The 18,893-nt window shown below is 37.0% G+C and overlaps 1 protein-coding gene across 9 annotated transcripts in view; it reads right to left on the reverse strand.

Annotated features, from left to right (window-relative positions):
• Nucleotides 1-18,893, reverse strand: part of DIO2 (iodothyronine deiodinase 2) — a 306,669-nt gene that overhangs the window by 69,612 nt on the left and 218,164 nt on the right. For 6 of the 9 annotated variants that reach the window (XM_069092340.1, XM_069092337.1, XM_069092332.1 and 3 more), the window contains one exon: nucleotides 16,083-16,168. The gene's annotated coding sequence lies outside the window, so the exon portion shown is untranslated. Of the gene's footprint in view, nucleotides 1-14,801; nucleotides 14,938-16,082; nucleotides 16,169-18,893 lie in introns of all 9 variants that reach the window. The other 3 variants (XM_069092333.1, XM_069092336.1, XM_069092334.1) reach the window with 2 other exon arrangements.

Here is an 18,893-nt window from a genome sequence, read left to right on the forward strand (position 1 = left end):
AGAGAGAGAGAGAGAGAGAGAGAGAGAGAGAGAGATTTTTCCACATCTCAGGAAGGAACACTGCATCTTCTTAGAAGAAAAGAGTCCTAATGAAATTTTGGGAAAAGAGAGGTAAGATGATTAGAATATGAATTTGGGAAACCAGGTCCCTCCATTTAAGATGATTTAGCAGGAATGGGTCAACCAATGGGACAATGAAACTGAATTTTCAGAAATTCGGCTAAGCCCGCGAATCATCAAACCTATTGAATCTGCTAAAAAAAAAAAAAAAAGAAGGGAGGGGGGAGGAGAGGCTTAATCTAAAGATCATTTTTGACCTTTTTTTTCTTGAGTTAAAGAAGTGACTAGATGATACATTAACTTGAATAACCCTCTTCACTGACACGTTAATCTTGAGAGCATTGTACTTGTCAGCTAACTTTTTATGTGGGTGACAGAATTACAGAATGTTAGAACTGCATCTTGGAGCACCTAATTCAACATGCTCATTTTATACTTCTGTGTTATTAATAATACTACTCTCCTGGATTTTCAAAGTTTTCTGCAGAGTTACAGGGATTAATTAACCTACCTTCTTTTTTTTTGATGTGGTAGTAGAATGTGTGTTTGGATGTGCATGCATTCACATTTGCCTTACAAATTGTTTTCAGGAGGAGATGTCATCTGTAGTGTAATAAATACCACCTTCACCTGGGACTATGGACTGAAGAGCAAAGTCTCAAAATCAGATAGCCTGATTGCTCTCAAGAGACAGACTAACAAATGAGTGTAGTTCATTATAATGTACTAACCACATTAGTGTGAAGTCATGTTGGTTATGGCAGTTGGATGTGGAATCTGCCCAGATTCTCAAACTTGGAGCCATCCTTTGCTCTTCACTCTCCACCCAATATTCAATTAATTTATTGCTCTCATTTCTACCTCCACATCATCTCTAACATCACTGCCTTCTTTCCACTTACAACTGCCAGCACCCTAATGTAGGTCTTCCCCTTTCATCTAGACTACTGTCCCAAAGCACAGATCTCATCATGTCATTGAATTCCAGTTCTCTGTTCACTGAACTCTAATAATTCTATTGCCTTCTAGGGTCAATCAATCAATAAGCAGTGAGTTATTCAGCACTGAGTGCTAGGCACTGTGCTAAAGGTTATATAGCAAATGCAATCTCCTCTATTTAGCATTTAAAGTCTTTCATAACCTGGTCCCAAGCTACTAATGAGTGTGTGAAAGGGAATATCGTATGACAAGGCAGGAAATATTCTTATCATATAACCATTGCCTTTCCTTAACTCTATAATACATTCAAACTTGCCTAATTGATATTCTTCATGTACAACATTCCATTTTTCTATCTCCATGCTTTTGCAGAGGTTAACCCCATGACCATGAAGAGCTACATATATACCTCCTACTTTTAGCTATCTGGATTCTTTCAAAGCTCAGTTCAAACATCACTCTGGGAGAGGATTCTGAGAAGATGACAGAATAGCTCAGGAAATTTCAAGCTCTCAAGATTTTCCTCCACAAAAGAAATGAAATAGCACCTCTGGGTGAACATAAGAGTCTTGAAAACAAATAATATTAGGGGCTGCACAGAGGTTCTCCAGGGACAATCAGAGAAGATCAGAAGAAAAACCCAGGACTAGATTTCCTCCCTGTGAGGAGTAAACACCTCCAGGCTAGGGTCTGCTTTAGCAACAGATGGCAAGCTGCTTAAACAAGTGGCAAACCCTGGGGTCACCTGGGTTGGGAGGCTGCCTAGGACCCAGTCACAGGAACTTTTACCCCAGGAACAATAAGGAGAGTTGGGCATTGGACCTGGGGGAGATCTAGGGACACTCTGCTGAAAAAGAAATACCAGACCCAGCTGGGCAAGAAGGAACCAGCACATACCTAGTGAGTTCAGAAGCAGTGAGGAGAGACACCACTAGGCACTCACAGAAAGTTAGAGGTCTTGGTTTGAGGTCAAGGTAAGAGGAGAGAAATGAAAGAGGATCAGAGGCCAGAGACGCCATTCCCCCATAACCCAGGACTAGAGGTGATTATAAAAACTAAATCATTTCACAAATAAAATGAACAGGGAAAGGAGAAAGAATCCAACCATAGAGAGCTACTATGGGAATAGAGAAGACTGGGGTTCATCTTCAGCAAAGGATACTGAAGCAAAGAAATGCTCTTCTACCCCCAAAGAGCAATGTCAAATGGTCCCCTGTCCCAAAAGAATTCATTGGAGAACTTAAAAAAGACTTTAAAAATCAAATGAGAGAGATTGAGGAAAAATTAAAAAGAAAAATAAGAATAATACAATAAAAACAAGAAGAGTATGATGAGAAAGTGAACCAATTAGAAAAGGAGATCCAGAATCTTAAGGAAGAAAATGAGTGCTTGAAAATCAGAACTGAGGAAGGGGAAGCCAGTGAAGTTACAAGAAATGAAGAATTATTTTTTAAATGTAAAGAATGAAAAAATAGAAGAGAATGTGAAACATTTCATAAGAAAAACAATGGATTAGGGCATCTAGGTGGTGCAGTGAATAGAGCACCAGCCCTGGAGTCAGGAGGACCTGAGTTCAAATCCGACCTCTGATACTTAACACACACACACTCACACACCTAGCCATGTGACCTTGGGCAAGTCACTTAACACTAATTGCCCTATCTTCCCTCTTCCAAAAAGAAAAAAGAAAAACAATGGATCTAGAGAACAGATCAAGAAGAGAAAACATAAGAATAACTGGACCACCTGAAAGTTCTGATAAAAAAAGGAATCTTGATAAAATAATACAAAAAATGATTAAAGAAAATTATCCTGAAGCATTAGAACAAGAGGGGAAAGTAAAAATTTTAAAAATTCACCAACCACCACCTGAAAGAGATCCTTTGAGGAAAACTCACAGGAAATATTTTAGTCAAATTTCAAAACCCCCAGATCAAGGACAAAACATTACGAGAAACAGCAACAAAATTTACATATGGCGGTACCGCAATCAGAATCACACAAGACCTAGTGTTGGAGGCACTAAAAGATCACAGGTTTTGGAACATTGTATATCAAAGAGCAAAAGAACTGGACCTTCATCTAAAAATATCATGCCCAGCAAAGCTAAGCATAATTCTGAAGGGAAAAAAAAGGACATTTGACCAAGTGTCAGACTTTCAGGACTCTGTTAAAAAAAGAAAAAGAAAAAAAAACCTGAACTTAGTAGATTTGACATACAAGAGCCAAGAAAAATATCCACTACATACCCATGACCAATTACAAGGGACTAAATAAGGATAAAATGTTTACATTGTATGTATGGAAAATATAAAATCTATGTCTAAGATCATTACTAGTAATTAGGTAGTTCATAAGAAAGATTGGGGTAGACTTGAGTATGATATGACTTCAAAAAGTAAAACTGCTCAAGAATAGCTAAAAGATTAATTATCTTATATAAATGAGGTTCAAGAGGAAGATCAGAGGAATTAGATAAGGAAGGAGAAGCTGCTAGTTCTGGAAACCTACTTTCTTTGGGAATGTATTTAAGAGGGGAAAAGACATGTCTTCCAAATTTAGAAAGAAATAAAAATCTAAGGGGATAGGGAGGGGGGAGAGGATAAAGGAAAGATGTTTAGATGGGAGGGTGAGAGAATAGGTTAAAAGGGAGATATAGAGGGGTGTTTAGATTTAGGGGAATATAAGGATAAGGGAAGGAGCTTTAGAGAGGAAGGGGATGGAATAAGTTAAAAGGGTGCACAAAATGGTGTTTGGTTTTAGGGGAATGGGAGGATAAGGGAGGGATTGCTGGAATGGGGTAGGTTAATAGGAGGATAAGGTAGCAGGTAGAAGTAAAGCAGAGGAGTTAAGAGAGATAGGAAATAGATATATACAAACATAAAAAGAAAGATTAGGAATAGAATCTCTTAGGGAAAGTATATGAATGGATGGATGGTTGGATAGATGGATGGATGGATGGATGGACATATGTATTTATGTGTCTATACGTATACATGGATGTATATATCAATACCTATATATAAATATATCCATGCTCAATGTAGCCTTGAAGTGGTAGGTAAAGGGGAGAAAGACGGATAAAAGAATAAAGTAAAAAAACATGAAAATAAAAGTAAAAAAAAGATATCACCTCTGGCATGAGGCATTTGCTGTACTCAGATCTTAGGGCCTCTACCCAATAAGCCTTGTATTTGTTTTATATATTTTGTATACATTTAGACATATATATGTCATCTTCCCTAAAGTAATATAAGTTCCTAACATAATGAAATTGTCAGAAGGTATTGATGAGTCTGGAGCATCTCAGGTGTGAGTTGCTTTTTTAAAAAACAACAACAAAATATCATAAGCACCTTGAGTAAAGTGCTTTTTTCTCTTTTTTCTTCTTTATATCTCTGTTACCTAGCTGTCTTTCCCATAATAAGTGCTTGCCAAATGCTTGTTGATTACATGAGTGATTGTGTAAAAAGAATCATTAAGTGCCAAGTGCTAGGCTCAGTGCTCAAGGGATAAATATCAAAGCCAGACAATTCAACCCATCAAGAAGCTACAAGAAACAAGAACAATAATGGCACATAGTAAGTCATAAATAAATGCTAGCTATTGATGTTAATAATAATCCTGGCTAATAGCAGTAGTAGTAAGAATAATAGCTATTATGTAAAAACCTAGACCTGAGGGTTTGGCTTATCCCTCATATGTTTATATATTAGATACTAAATAAAAATTACCCTTCTTTATTTAAATTTTACACTTTGTTTTTTAATAATAATAGCTAGTATTTATATAGTACCTACTATGTAACAAGCACTGTACTAAATACTTTACAAATATTATCTAACTTGATCCTCACAACAACCCTGGGAGGTAGGTAGTATTATCATAGTCAATGAAGCAGGTAAATAGTAGTTAAGTGATTTGCCAAAGGTCATATAGGTAAGTATCTGAAAGCAGATTTGACATATGGTCCTCCTGATTCCAGGCCCAGAACTTTAATCAGCTGCACCATTTAACTGTCTACTTGAGACTACATATAAGAGAGTCGTGACCAGGGGAGGGTGAATTATTTTATGAAGTCATAGTGGGGGTGGGGGGAATGCCTTTCTAGTAGCAATGAAAATGCATGTTTCCAGCATTGTAAAGCAGAAGTGAGGAAAAGTGGTCATGTTCATGCATACAGAGCAGATAGTAAGATCCAGTGGTCTGGAGGATGCAATGGCAGGCAAGACAGATGGTAAAAACACATAAGGGATGAAATGTAATTGAGGAATTACAGGCATTGCTGCCACAAAGAAAAAGCACATGGACTACCTGCTATTAGATGGAGAAGACATGGAGAGTCCCTGTACTATATTACCAAAATCACTTAGTGTGACATTTGAAAATTCCCTAACGTTTTCTCATAACATGTATTAACAAGGCCTAATTCCTGCCTGTTGGTCCATCTGTCGGTGCAGTCACAATGATACCAAACTATATAGTATTTCAAATTTGATCCCTATGAGGGCTCTTGAAATATACTCCTCTACATTTAGCAACTGATAAACCTAAATTTTTTCTTCCAGAGGGTTTGGTTTGACTTTTCTTTACAATTGTATTTATAATTTCTCCCATAGAGATAATATTTTCTTTTAATGTTATTACTTTTTGCTTTTCTTTTTCCAGATTGTCTTTCACTGAAGGATACTTGTATTCTCAATTAGTTGTCCTCTCTCTTACTTATTTGGAGAGATTCTCCACTGTGAATTTAAATTCTTTGATTCTGTTCATTATTTCTGTGGTATAAGTCAAACATTCTGCCATTTATTGTGCTTTAACTTCTTTCAAGATTCTGATTTCTCTCTTAAGCCAGTTGAACATCCTGCTGTGGGGTTCCATGACCTTTGAAATTCACAAGGTTCACTGTTTCATTAGGTATTGGTTCAAATTCCTTTGTCTCAGAATACTTAGAGATATTTGTACTCATGTAGATGTTTTAGTAGTCATATTTCCTTCTGCTGTAATATTTTCTCTTTTGACTTATTGGCTTGTCCTCTGAATTTTTAAACTGAGTTTTCTTCCTCCAGAGATCTTTGGTTGTAGCATTTCTCTTCTTATTTCCCTATCATTCCTTTTTCACTCCTTCCCCTCCAATGGGTGGATCTCACTGAAGCTGAATCCTCATGTCTCAGTCTCCTTTTGGGTTAGGGAATTCACTTTTCATTATCCTTTTACTTTTCCCCCAAAGTGACTTCTTGAGGGACAGGACTGGTGCAGCTTCATTATGTATGCTGGTGTCCTTCCTTAGACCCCCACGCTCTACAGTTTTTTTGACTGAACACTGCAGCTCTAGGCAAAACATGTTCTTCCTTTTCTATTCTTCTACCTCCACTCCAAAAGGTTGCCTACTTGTTGCTATAACCTGATAGGATGAGGATATGGGTAGAGCAGCAGCATGGAAGCCATTGAGTAGATCACAGAACATAAGTCAGTGGGTTAAGTCATGCACTGAGTATTAGAGATGAGAATTCTCCGTTATTAGATTTCTAAGCTTGTTACTTTGTGATTTTGGAATCTTGGCCTATGGAGACAGCTGAAAATTTATCTACCGCTGGAACATAATTACACTTTTGGTAAATTTTTGAAAGCTAAGGAAGACTGGAGAACATATCTAGTTTTCCATTTTGGTAGTAGTCACCTGCCCCAGAAGTCAATTGTGATAATTTTTTTCTTAAATTATGAGTATTTTCTTTGCAATATGATCTTCTTGGAAGGACCACCATTATTTTTAGGCTAATAAAGCATAATTAAGTTTAAATTCTGAAAGTGGGCAAATTCAAATTCCAGAATTGAAAAAAGTCAATCTTCATTACTTTCTCCTAATTAGTGGGTGAATTCCCAACCATTCTACCTGCAAAATTCATGATATGTCTATAGATTGCCTATGTTGAAATTAGTTCTTCTACTAGCAAAATAAGGATAGCCAAAAAGATAAACTTCATTTTCTGAGAATCCACTGTGAAATACATAAAATCTAAAAGTCACAAATTCAAATCCTGACAAGATCTCCTCAGTCATCCCTAGTTCCAAGTTACACATAAATGGAGCCATTTACTGTGGAAGTATTTTTGATGAGACTTTTATATTAATGCAAAGTTGATAGATAAATTTGCTTTTTAAGGATGAGATCTTTTTGGTGAAAGGACAAGTTTGTCTGAGTGCTACCTAGCAAGATTTCTAGGACTCAGGTGAAAACCTGTAGCTCAAAGCTTGACTTATTACTCATATGTGTGTATAATAGATACTCAATAAAATGGGTACTTCTTTATTTAAATCTTCATCTTCGTTGCAAATTGAAGAGAAATGGACTGCTTCAAAACAGTTATATTTTTAAAAGCTCTTAAAGTCTATATTGGACCAGTCTAGGTTTTCAAATTCCAGAAACACATTATGTTCTTGTACTCAGTCAGGAAATAAGATGAGTTATCAGATCATTTTTCTAGCACTTAAGCCCTTCCTCTTGGCAATGTTATTCAAAGACTTTTAAATCCACAAACACAAAATATTCTTGCTATTTCTCACCCATCTTCCAGAGAACATGCCCTAGAGACCACCTGGAACTCCAGCTCTCAAAGTCAGTTGGAAAGACTTCATCATATTTGACCACCCCTCCCCAATATTTTCAGTAAGGTAATTTCCTAACCTACCACCATCTCTTATAATTCTTGCTCTGGGAAATAGTAATTTAAATCAACATTACTACTGTTTGGGACAGCTAGGTGTCACAGTGGATAGAGTGCTGGGTCAGGAGTTAGGAACCCTCATCTTCCTGAGTTCAAATTTAGCCTCAGTCACTTACTAGCTAGGCAAGTCATTTAACCCTGTTTGCCTCAGGAAATAGCAAACCACTCTAGTGTATCTGCCAAGAAAACCCCAAATAGAATCACAAAATGTTGGACACAACTAATAAATGACTGAAGAATAAAACTACTGTTTATGGACAGGATATGTCAACTGACTGCCCTGTTGCACTCACCATACCAAAGCCTTTCCAAACCAAAATACTCTTCCCTTCACTACCACTTCTCATATTCAGATCAGGAAACAGAAACAAAGGAAAAAGTTATCATGTAACATGACCAAAATCATGAAGCAACTCTAGTAGGAGGGCCAGAAATCCATGCATTTATTAGGTGCCAGCTGTGTTTTAAGCATGATAGTAGGCCCTGGGATGAAACTACAAAAGCAAGACAGTCTACATCCTCCAAAAACTAACATTCCATTTGATTTATAGATGTGTAGTGGGCAAACTATCACCTGACTTTGTGTCTATCACTGTGCAATGCAGAATTAATTTTCCTAAATAGCTTCTGTTTATAGTAAATATGTGCCACTTGGAATTCAGGCTTTAAAAAAGTAAAGTTTAAAGTGAGATAAGATTTTTAATTAGGACAGAATTTTGGAAAACCCAATTCGATAATACCTAGACTCCTAATGCATAGTTGTTAGACCAAATTATTTCCAAAGATGTATTGTGAATTAGTAAATATTAGAGAGGAAGTAAAGGAAATAAACATAGCAAATATCTGGAGCTATCTGCAATTGGACCAGGAGATATCTTGTTTGTTTAATTAAATAATAGCTTTTACCTCATTAAAAGCTGTTAGCTCACTAAATTGCTGTTTGTCAATTTTAGTCCAATGAAAAGCTGTGATTGTTTTCGCCTTTCTTCTTAAGGCTATGTATGTTTGAAAAGTAGAAGGGGGGGGGAGGAGACAAAGACTAATAGAAAGGGAGGAGTACCTTTTGAGTTTCTATGGGTTCTTAAGAAGAAGATATATCGTAAGTCTTATTTAGATTACAAATTGAAACATCCACAGCTACTCACTGCTGATCATTGGTGGACAGCAGCTATTTGGGGAACTTTGAACTTTAACCATAAGCAAACACACACACAGAAATGTGCACGAATATAGCTGAGAAAAAGAGCAAGTGAGCATGTGAAACCCATGCTTCCAGCTGCGGAACAAGCCCTTAGAGTGATGGCTGCTGAACATTGCTCAGAACGAGCCACCCACCACTGATTCCTGTCTGCCAAGGCTGCAGTACTCTCTGGCAGAACACAGCCTGGGGATCCTGCAGTTAGGAAGGTGGGGCTTTAGAGTGACCACGCTACACATTTCCATGTACTCAGCAGGCATGGAGAAGCTCCCTGGGCATTCTTGCTGCTCTCTCTCTTCTCCTCCTTACCTTCTACCCAGAGATGCTACATTACACTCAGCCTCATTTTACTGAAACTAGTACCTTATTTATATTCTGAGTATGGTTTGGAAATGACAGTAATGGAACAGATGTCAGGAAAATGAAAAACTCTAGTTACATAGAAAATGGGGCATCATCATCATCATCATCATAGCTAACAGTTACATGATGCTTACTATGAGCCAAGCACATAGTGTTGTTTTGGAATTGTTGGGAGTTTTTTTGTTTGTTTGTCTCTAGGTAATCAGGGTTAAGTGACTTGCTCAGGGTCACATATCTAATAAGTGTCTGAGGCTGGATTTTGACTCAGGTTCTCCTGATTCCAGGGCCAGTGCTCTATCCGCCGTGCCACCTAGCTGCCCCAGGCACACAACATTTTAAAATTATCATCTCATTTGATTCTCACAACAATGCAGGAAGATAGGTGCTACTCATCCTCATTCTACAGATGAGGACACTGAAGCAAAAAGAGGTTAAGTGACTTGCCCAGGGTCACATGGCTAGTAAGTATCTGAGGTGAGATTTGAAACTGAGCCTTCCTGACTCCAGGACCAAGCTTTACCCACTGTGCCACCTAGCTGTTTCATATGACAGTGGTGTAGTGACTACCACGACAGACTTGGAATCAAAAAGAGTTGGATTCAAATCCTTCCTGTGACACTAATGGTTTGATGAAGTGTTCGTTACCTAACCTTTTTGACCCTCAGTTTCCTTATCCAATAAATGGGGATAGCAATACCTGTACTACCCCTCCATATAGCGTCATGATAACGCTCAAAGGAGATAATGTCAATCAGGCATTTTGCAAACTTTAAAGCACAATGGGAATATGAATTATCTTTATTTTGTCTGCTCTTAGAGACCTTGAACGCATGACTTCTGTGGCAAAATCCAATGACAGCAGGTTCTGTTGTTTCAATAAGACTCCTTGGCATCATTTAGGGTAGTAATACTGTCAGCAGGATCATCATCAAGTACAAATAATAGTGATGTCTCCAGAAAGAAATCCCTAAATCGCATTCAAGAATTCAGGAAGCCAAATTGTTACTCCACCCTATCAAATCAAACAAAATCAACAAAGGCTTTGTTTCGTTAGTATAAAAATAGCAGCCTGGATTAAAGGCCAAAATAATTTACATGGTAGGGAAAAGGTAAGTGGAAAATAACAATAGAGTTGAGACATGAAAAAAGGGCCAACCCATACAGAAAGGAAATATTCAGTAGATATCTAGGTACTGAGTTGGAATTGACTTTATACTTATTAGGGTATAATGGAAATGGAATTAAAGAGACTCAGATTCAAATCTTGGATCAAAGTTCAAACGGAACAGGTAAACTCTCTGGGCCTCACCTTCATAAATCTGTAAAATGGAAATAATAATACCTTTGCTACCTACCTCATTAGAATTGTTGTAAGGAAAGCCCTAACAGTTATATAGCTGTGAATTTTCCTTCCTAGGAATTAGACTAACTTAGAAACTGATAGGTGCATCCACAGCTGTGAAGAGTATTAAAGGGGTAGTTACAGTGTTTGCTAAGAACAAATAATTGTACAATGACAAATTCAAATGGGCTTACCAGACCTTTCTAGGCTGTAAGAGAAAGATCAAGTACTGGGTTATACAATGATGAAGAGGATGATGATGATGGCGAGGGTGAAGATAAACATCAATATACACTTATTAAGAACCAACTAGTCATGTGGCACTATGGCTAGCACTGAGTAATATGTAAATACCCCATGAGACATGGCTCCTGTTCTCAGTTAGAAATGGGACACAATGAAAGCATAAGAAAGGTGTAAAACAAGTACTACCGTGTTTCCCTGATAATAAGACACTTTCTTATTAAATTTTTTTGGACAGAAAAATACCAGAGGGCTTATTTTCAGGGGAGGGCTTATTTTAATGAACATTGACAGCAATTTTAATAAACAGGTAAATGTGAACAAAAAAATGTACCTTTATTCAATAAGCAAATCACTGGGGAAGAACAGGATGACACGCTCACTGCTGCAGCTCTGATTGGATGCAGCTTGGAGCACGGCGTGCATTTCACGGGGGGTGGGGGGGGGCGGGGGACGGTGCATACAGAGGGTACCGTAATGTAGCATGTAGCGCAGGGGATCACCTTCACTACAGTAGCAATCTCAATAGGGCTTATTTTGGGGGGAGGGCTTATTTTTGAGGAATCTTACACAGTAAGGGGAGGGCTTATTTTCGGGATAGGTCTTATTATCGGGGAAACACGGTATGTAATGGTCTGAGGGGGGAAAGATTATTATTGGGTGGGTAAATCAGGTAAGATTCAAAGGGTAATAGATTTAAAGTTGGAAGTATTCATGTAATAGGTGCAGCTAGGTGGTACAATGGAGTCAAAAAAACTTTTCTTTCTGAGTTCAAATCTGGCCTCAGATACTTGCTAGCTGTGTGACCCTGGGCAAGTCACTTCACCCTGTTTGCCTCAGTTTCCTCATCTATAAAATGAACTGGAGAAGGAAATGACCAACCACTCCGGTATCTTTACCAAGGAAATCCCAAATGGGGTCACAAGGAGTCATAAACGACTGATAAAATGACTGAACAGCAACATTTGTGTAACATGTTATTTGAGCACAGGGATTTCAACTACCATAGGGAGACAGGAGTACAATGACAGCCTCTTAGGGAATGATGTGAGCAAAGGCGTGGATAACGGACAATGTAGGATGTAAATTGGGATAAAAAGGTAGTTCAGTTTCATTGGACCATTGGAATACGGGAGGGAGCAGTGTGAGAAAAGGTTGTGAAGGCAACAGACTTGGAAAGGTTTTGGGTGCCTTGCTAAAGAGTTTGAAACTTATTTGGTAGGTGATAAGGAGCCAGGAAAAGTTTAAGGTTTTGAGCAGTTTGGTCAGAAAATAGATTGAGCATAAGGAAGAAAATTAAATTGACTCCCAAATTGAAGGGAAGGGGGGATTGGGGTGATGTATAAGAAACAAAGCCTGTTTTGCAAAGATGACTATGCTGGATAACCACAAGTTGGACTATAAATATCTCAAAAGCTAGTGGGTAATTTCACAATAGGGTCATAACTACTCTGATGTTGCTGAGTCATTCACTTTCTTACTGTGGCATGAAATTTGGAATTTGGACTGTGTTTAATGATTTTTGTCTAAAATCAAAGGGAGCAGTGGGGCTGCGGAACCTTAACAGTTTGCCCTTCAAAGGTGATTGACAATACCTAGTCATTTATAAGCAATAAGACTTAAAGCATTTTGTCTTACTGAGAAACTTTTTAAAAATATAGTTTGGGAAAGTATAGAAGTAATGGAGGGGTTATGGGGGAAATAGTACAATGTTGCTGATGACCTCATTTTGAATACACTGACTTTTTGCAAGAAGTAGTATTTTTCTTGGTTTCTGGGACAACTCAGCTGAGAATTCTTGTGTGTGTGTGTGTGTGTGTGTGTGTGTGTGTGTTGCTCTGCAGTTTTAAATAATGCTGTCTTACTTCTGTCATAGTCATATGAGAAAATATTTATAAAGTGTTTAGCACAGTGCCTGGCCCAAAGTAGCTGCTTAATAAAAATTTGTTCCTTTCCACTCTTCCCTTCATTTCAAAGATACCCCTAAAACACTTTTTACTTTTTTCTTCTGTATAGCAGTATCTACTAGCAATAGAGGGGTTAATGAAGAATTCCTCAGTTTTTCAGCGTTCCTCAGTTTCATTTATTTCTTTAGGGTCAACAGAAAAAAATTCTTGAGAAGGTTTGACTGACATTTATGATAATTGCATTTAGAGATTAAAATAATTTGAGGTTTTTTTGGAGGGGGTATAATTTTACACACCAAATTTGGACTCACATGATTACAGCTTTGCTTCATATCATTTTAGTTGGGTGTTGAAATCCATTTGACGTGAACATAACAGTCATTTTAATGGATATTGTTAATTCCTTGTTTTCAGCATAATAGATAAAAGGGATTTTAATTAAATTCATTTTGTGAGCACTTATCAGGACTAAAAAGGTTCAGAGAATTATTATTGCGGGGGGGAGCATGGCATTGAAAGGTCCCTGAAAAACAGTGTTAAAAACTTCTTTAGAGTGAAGCTGGCATGCCAACACAGGTCACATTCTCTTCCTATAAGATTACTTGGTGGCTTTTCAACATTGAAAAATGGGTTTATCCCTTCTATAGCCAATGAGTGCTAGAGATGTATGTATCCTTCAGTTTTCTTTGCTATTTGAATCTGTTGAAATCCTCTAAGTTCAAAGTTCAAGTTTCACAAGGCACCCAAAAGTCTCAGTACTGAGCCAAACCCAAGGGTCCATAAATAATCAGTCCAAAAATCTGGCTAGAAAAGGCAAGAGAAGTTTATTTTTGTTTTTATTTTTCCCCCAATACTTCCTCTCTCAATGTCATCCCAGAGTAATACAAGAACATCTCCCTTGATATTTTGAGATATTACAGGTTATAGTCCCAGACAGATTAAAGGCCTACAAAAGTAACTGGCTAGGTTAAAAAGGAATATTTTGGCTTGATACATTAAAAAATAATAATAAACTTTCTAAAAATTCTGTCCATAAAAATGATGAGTTTTCATGGGAGGTAATGAATCCTCTGTTTGAGAAGTCTTCAGTCAGAAGTTGGACAACCACTTGTTATGATTCTTGCTTATATATTGGTTGAATTATATGACCTCTGAGTTCCATGTGAGATTTTTATTCCTATGACCTCTCTAGCCTTCTTTATAATGGGGAAGAGAATGCCAAACCTGTATGTTTCTCAGGGATAATTATGAGGATTTTAAGATCATAGTTTTAGAGCTGAAAGGAACTTTAGAGGCTACCTAGTCCAAACCCCCTCATTTTGTAGATGAGGAAGGAAACTGAGACCAAGAGGGGTGAATTAACTGTCAGAAGAAGGATTTGACCTTGGGCCTTTTGACTCCAAAGGCAGTGCTGTTTCCACTGAACCATATATGTAGAAGCTATTTGTAAGCCTACTTTGTACACAAATGTAAGATAATACAATTATAATAATATCTGGCCTTGACAAAGATGAACATCAAGTTCCTTTGTACTTATTTGTACCAGGAATTAGACAATCATGTCTAAATAGGCAATATAGATGGCATGTTTCATTAAAAGTTCTAAAAAAAAATACATACTTTCTAAAAAATAATGAGCATGCCCTTTGAACCCAGAGATTATCCTGTGAGAAATAAGCCACAAATTAAATGATAAAATAGATACTCTATTTATACCAAAATATTTCTAGCAACATATTTTGTACTTGGAAACAATTGTAAATAACATAGATACTCACCAAGTAGGGAATGACTAGGCAAGTTCTTGGAAATGAATGTTATGGAATATTATCATACTATCAAAAATGATGAATACAGAGAAGCATAGGAAGGCATATGAACAGATAAAAAGTAAACAGAACCAGGGAAACAATATCCATGACTACAATAATATAAATGGAAAAGAACAACAAAGCAAGATAAACTGAATACGATGAAATTATAATGACCACAAGTGCTAGTAAAAGAGAGATATGAATAAGTACCTCCATACCATTCTTTACAAAGGTCCAGAACTACAAGCGAGGGACACTGCAAATAATATCGACATTTTCAATGTGTTAGTTCTGTTGAATTGTCTTTTTCCTTTCTTTTTTATTCTTTGTTGTAAGGGATGATTTTCTGGGAGTTGAGGAGAGACGTATATTAGGTACTATAGAAACAAAATTATCAATAAATATATTTTTAAAAATCAATTTTAAATAAACAAAGCAAAGTCCTTGGGAACCCATTTCATGAGAGACATATGGCAGAATGCCTAATTTAATCATGTTGTGAAATATAAATTTGCTAGAGAGTAGAAGGCTCAGGTCCCTATCACCAAAGCAACTATTTGTAGATCAATTTTTCACTTCTAAGTTTCTAGTCTAAAATTATAATTTTTGTCAATATAATTTATAGTCATTGATGCCATTGGCCTGTTGGGTCATCTCAGTGGAAGGGATAGCCACTGCTACCTCCAAGTACCAATGGACTTTTTGAAAGTCTCTGAAGGGATGCAATAAAAGTAATTCTATCCTGTTCAGAATAGTCTATTCTGGATTCAGGGCATTAATGTCTAGCAAAAGCTTTTCCCCAAAAATTCATGCCAAGAGATGAAAATATTACTCAAAAACAGTTCAGACCATTTCCAAAAACGAGACAATTTTGGCTTCTTATGAATGTATGTTGTTTTTTGACAATGCAAGATAGGTCTGCATAACTTCACATTTTGTATATTAATGAGAAAAAATAAAGCAACTATCAGTAAAAATATGTAACCAGATTTTGGGAGGGGGGGATTGCCTATATGAATGAACCAAAGAAATAAAGCTTATAATTTTTTATTCTCAGTGGATGGAAGATATGATACTTACTAGCCAAATAACCTTGGAGAAAGTGTTTCCCACCCTAGGCCTTGGTATCTTTCTCTGTAGAATAAAGTAATTGTACTAGATAATTTCTAAAGTTCCTTCCAACCTGAATTCCTATAATTATTCTTTGTGATTGCTTCTCTTTCCTGTCCCTAAGTGGAGAAACCTGACATTTTTGGACCCTATTCTATCCTAAGCCTCATAGAAGCTCCACTTTCACATCATCACCTCTGAAAACTCACGGTCGCTGGCACCCACAGAACCGAAAGTCGCCCAAAGGGCTGCCAGGGATTCTTCTGTCGGTTTTTCCTCCCTAACTAGGCTTGCGTCAGGATTGAACAAGCTAACAGCAACCAAAACAAAACAAAAACAAAGCCCGGGGACCATGCCAATGTGAACTCATTGTTACAGTACCTGTGCACCAGCTGCCAATCTGACTGTTTTAGTTCCAGCCCTAATTCTCTAAGAGGAAGATCACCACTGGCTCCTGGGTTTGGTCCCTGTGAGGGGAAGGAAAAAAAAAATCAAAGAGATATTTAGGGGGAAGATCAACTGTAACATCTTAAGCAAATGCATGTGTTTTATTTTGGATGATTGTTCAAAATACCATGGGGAGAGGATGGGAAACAGCAGCCACACTTGCATCTGATTTCAAATCAGTATTCAAGCCATTATAATATTTTTCAATTTATAGGTCTTCGGTCCTTTGGTTTAAAGCAAGGTCTTAAAGAAAATTATATTCCTAAAGGACTGATATGTTTCACCTTAAGATGAGAAGAAAACAATCTGAGCAGCTAAGAAGTTCAGAACTGGCCTAAAAATTCTGAACACATGCTGTCTTATCAAGCTTCAGTCCTTCACATTTCCAGTCCAAGTCAGAAACGAAAGAGAGAAGAAAAAGAGAGCTAAGTAAGATTCAGAGACACAATTTGTTTACTAATCAATTTGTTCACTTAAACATAGGAGAATTCCATTTTTTTTGGAGGGGGAAAGGCAAGGCAATTGGGGTTAACTGACTTGTCACACGGCTAGTAAATGTTAAGTGAGTGAGGCCGCATTTGAACTCAGGTTCTCCTGACTCCAGAGCTGGTGCTCTATTCACTACACCACCTAGCCACCCAAATGAGAGAATTCTTACATGACTTTCAATTGCAGAGAAATATAAATTATTCCTATTATTATATTATTACAATTTAATCTGTTTTTACTGTACCCTAGAAAATTAATTCTGTAAAGCTGACTTTTCCTTGGAAAACCTTATACATACAACCAGTCCATAAATTCTTTCTGATGACCCAGAAAACTGCGTAGGATTCTGGCCATTCTCACACACTCCTCAGGACGCATATTACTCTATTATGCCATTTCTTTTTAGAACCAAACATGAAGACATCTATGCCTTGGCAAAGTTTCCTGTCTAGTCTATTTACTATGAGAGACTAAATCTTACTTACACACTGCCCTAGCCAGGGAAATTCCCTGCATATGTCCAGGCCAAGCCTGGCTAAAATGAGTTCATAATCCTAGCAGGATTAAACCACCTAAATAGCAATTCAGATTGGTGGTTTCTTTTTCTTTTTCCTATGTCACATCTGTCTTGGCTCCATGATCTTCACTTCTAAAGGATCCACCAAATGAAATGGCCATTTCTAGTCTTCTCCCTCTTCACTGGCTAGTTTTTTTCAGATTACCCCTGGCAACTGGAAATTTCTAAAGGATGCATGTCCCTTGATTTTTGTTTCCTCCATTCCTGTCTTACTATTTATTTCTACCAGGCATGGGAGGGGGGGTTACAGCATAAAGTGGTATAGTCTTGCCTAATCCACAGATGAATAGCAAACATAATTGGTTCAAACACCAGAACAAAAGAAAGTCATGAGAACTGAAAATGTGTGGGCACTGAAATATTTCACGAATGGAGGGGATTAGCCTAGTGAGTCACAGTACCATGCTGTCTGAACATTACAGGATAGATGGAGAAAAGAAAATAGATGAATTCCTATATTAGAATACTTTATCTGGAAATTTCACTTTCCTATTGTGAGTAAAGAAAGCTAAAATTTTGCTTTAAATCTAATATAGAGTATGATTTTCTATTAACCTATATTATTTTGAGCAGATTAATGAAAAAGAGCCCTTTGGGAATCAGATATCTTATTCAAGAAAGATACAGACTCACCAGATGTTTAAATTGACCTTGGAAACTGAATAGCTTTGAGTTTATTTCTAAGGAAAGTTCCTATCTTGTCTATAGTTTGATACGTTGGAAATCTCAATGATACCATTATGAAATTAACATCAACATGATATCTTGATGATGATGGAGTTTGCCATGATAAACCAACAAAAACAAAATATTATACAATATTATAATATTTAAGGTTATATATGTATATATAGTGATCAATTGACAGTAAATATTATTCATATACTATTTTTCCAATGCAGTTTTTTTCTATATATTTATTTGACTAGATGAACTGGAGCATATAGTAGCAGAGTGATCAGAAATTAAGTCAAAATCTTTATCTCAAATGGGATTTCCATGAAATACTCCTATTTTGTAACTGAACCAAGTCATACAAAATTGCGTGATTACCTCAGTGACATCCATAGCTATTTAAGAGATTGTCCTAGAAATCCACAAAAGACAAACCAAAAGTAAAAACAGTCTATTGCCCTGATTATGATATTCAGTTGGATGGGCATTTAATGGAAATAGTCTATTATTACATATATTTTAATGAAAACTGTCAAAGGACAATGAGCTGAACTTTCAGTTGAACAGGAGAAAGAAAGCAGTCTAAACGGTATTTAGGAAATTGCAAAGCCCTTCCAACAATTCCAAAATGCTACTTGATGCCAATATTTTCCCATTAGTGTCTTATAACTGCAAATCATGAATACCATGAAACACCATGACTTCTAAGGGGTCAAAATTGCAGGTGAGTTGCAGGTATAAGAGAAGTACATGGCGGATATAAAAAGGTTATGCCAGAGCAGCAAATGAAGACTCGAATACAAGTGGCATAAACAACATTACCAAGGTATGGCTGAAACAAGAAGTAGTTTGCCCATGTAGTGATCAAGAAATGAAAAATCAAAGAGTTAACATAGGTATTCACAAAAATACTAAAATGTGAAAAGGAAGTTTGCTAATGCTTTGGGGCAAAATATTTATGGAGAACTTACGGAAGAACAAGGAAGAACCATAGAAGATAAGAT

The sequence above is a fragment of the Petaurus breviceps genome, unplaced genomic scaffold (genome assembly GCF_028583685.1).
Source record: "Petaurus breviceps papuanus isolate PSGF00001 unplaced genomic scaffold, PetGlider_PUasm1.0 189, whole genome shotgun sequence".
NCBI classification, from domain to species: domain Eukaryota; kingdom Metazoa; phylum Chordata; class Mammalia; order Diprotodontia; family Petauridae; genus Petaurus; species Petaurus breviceps.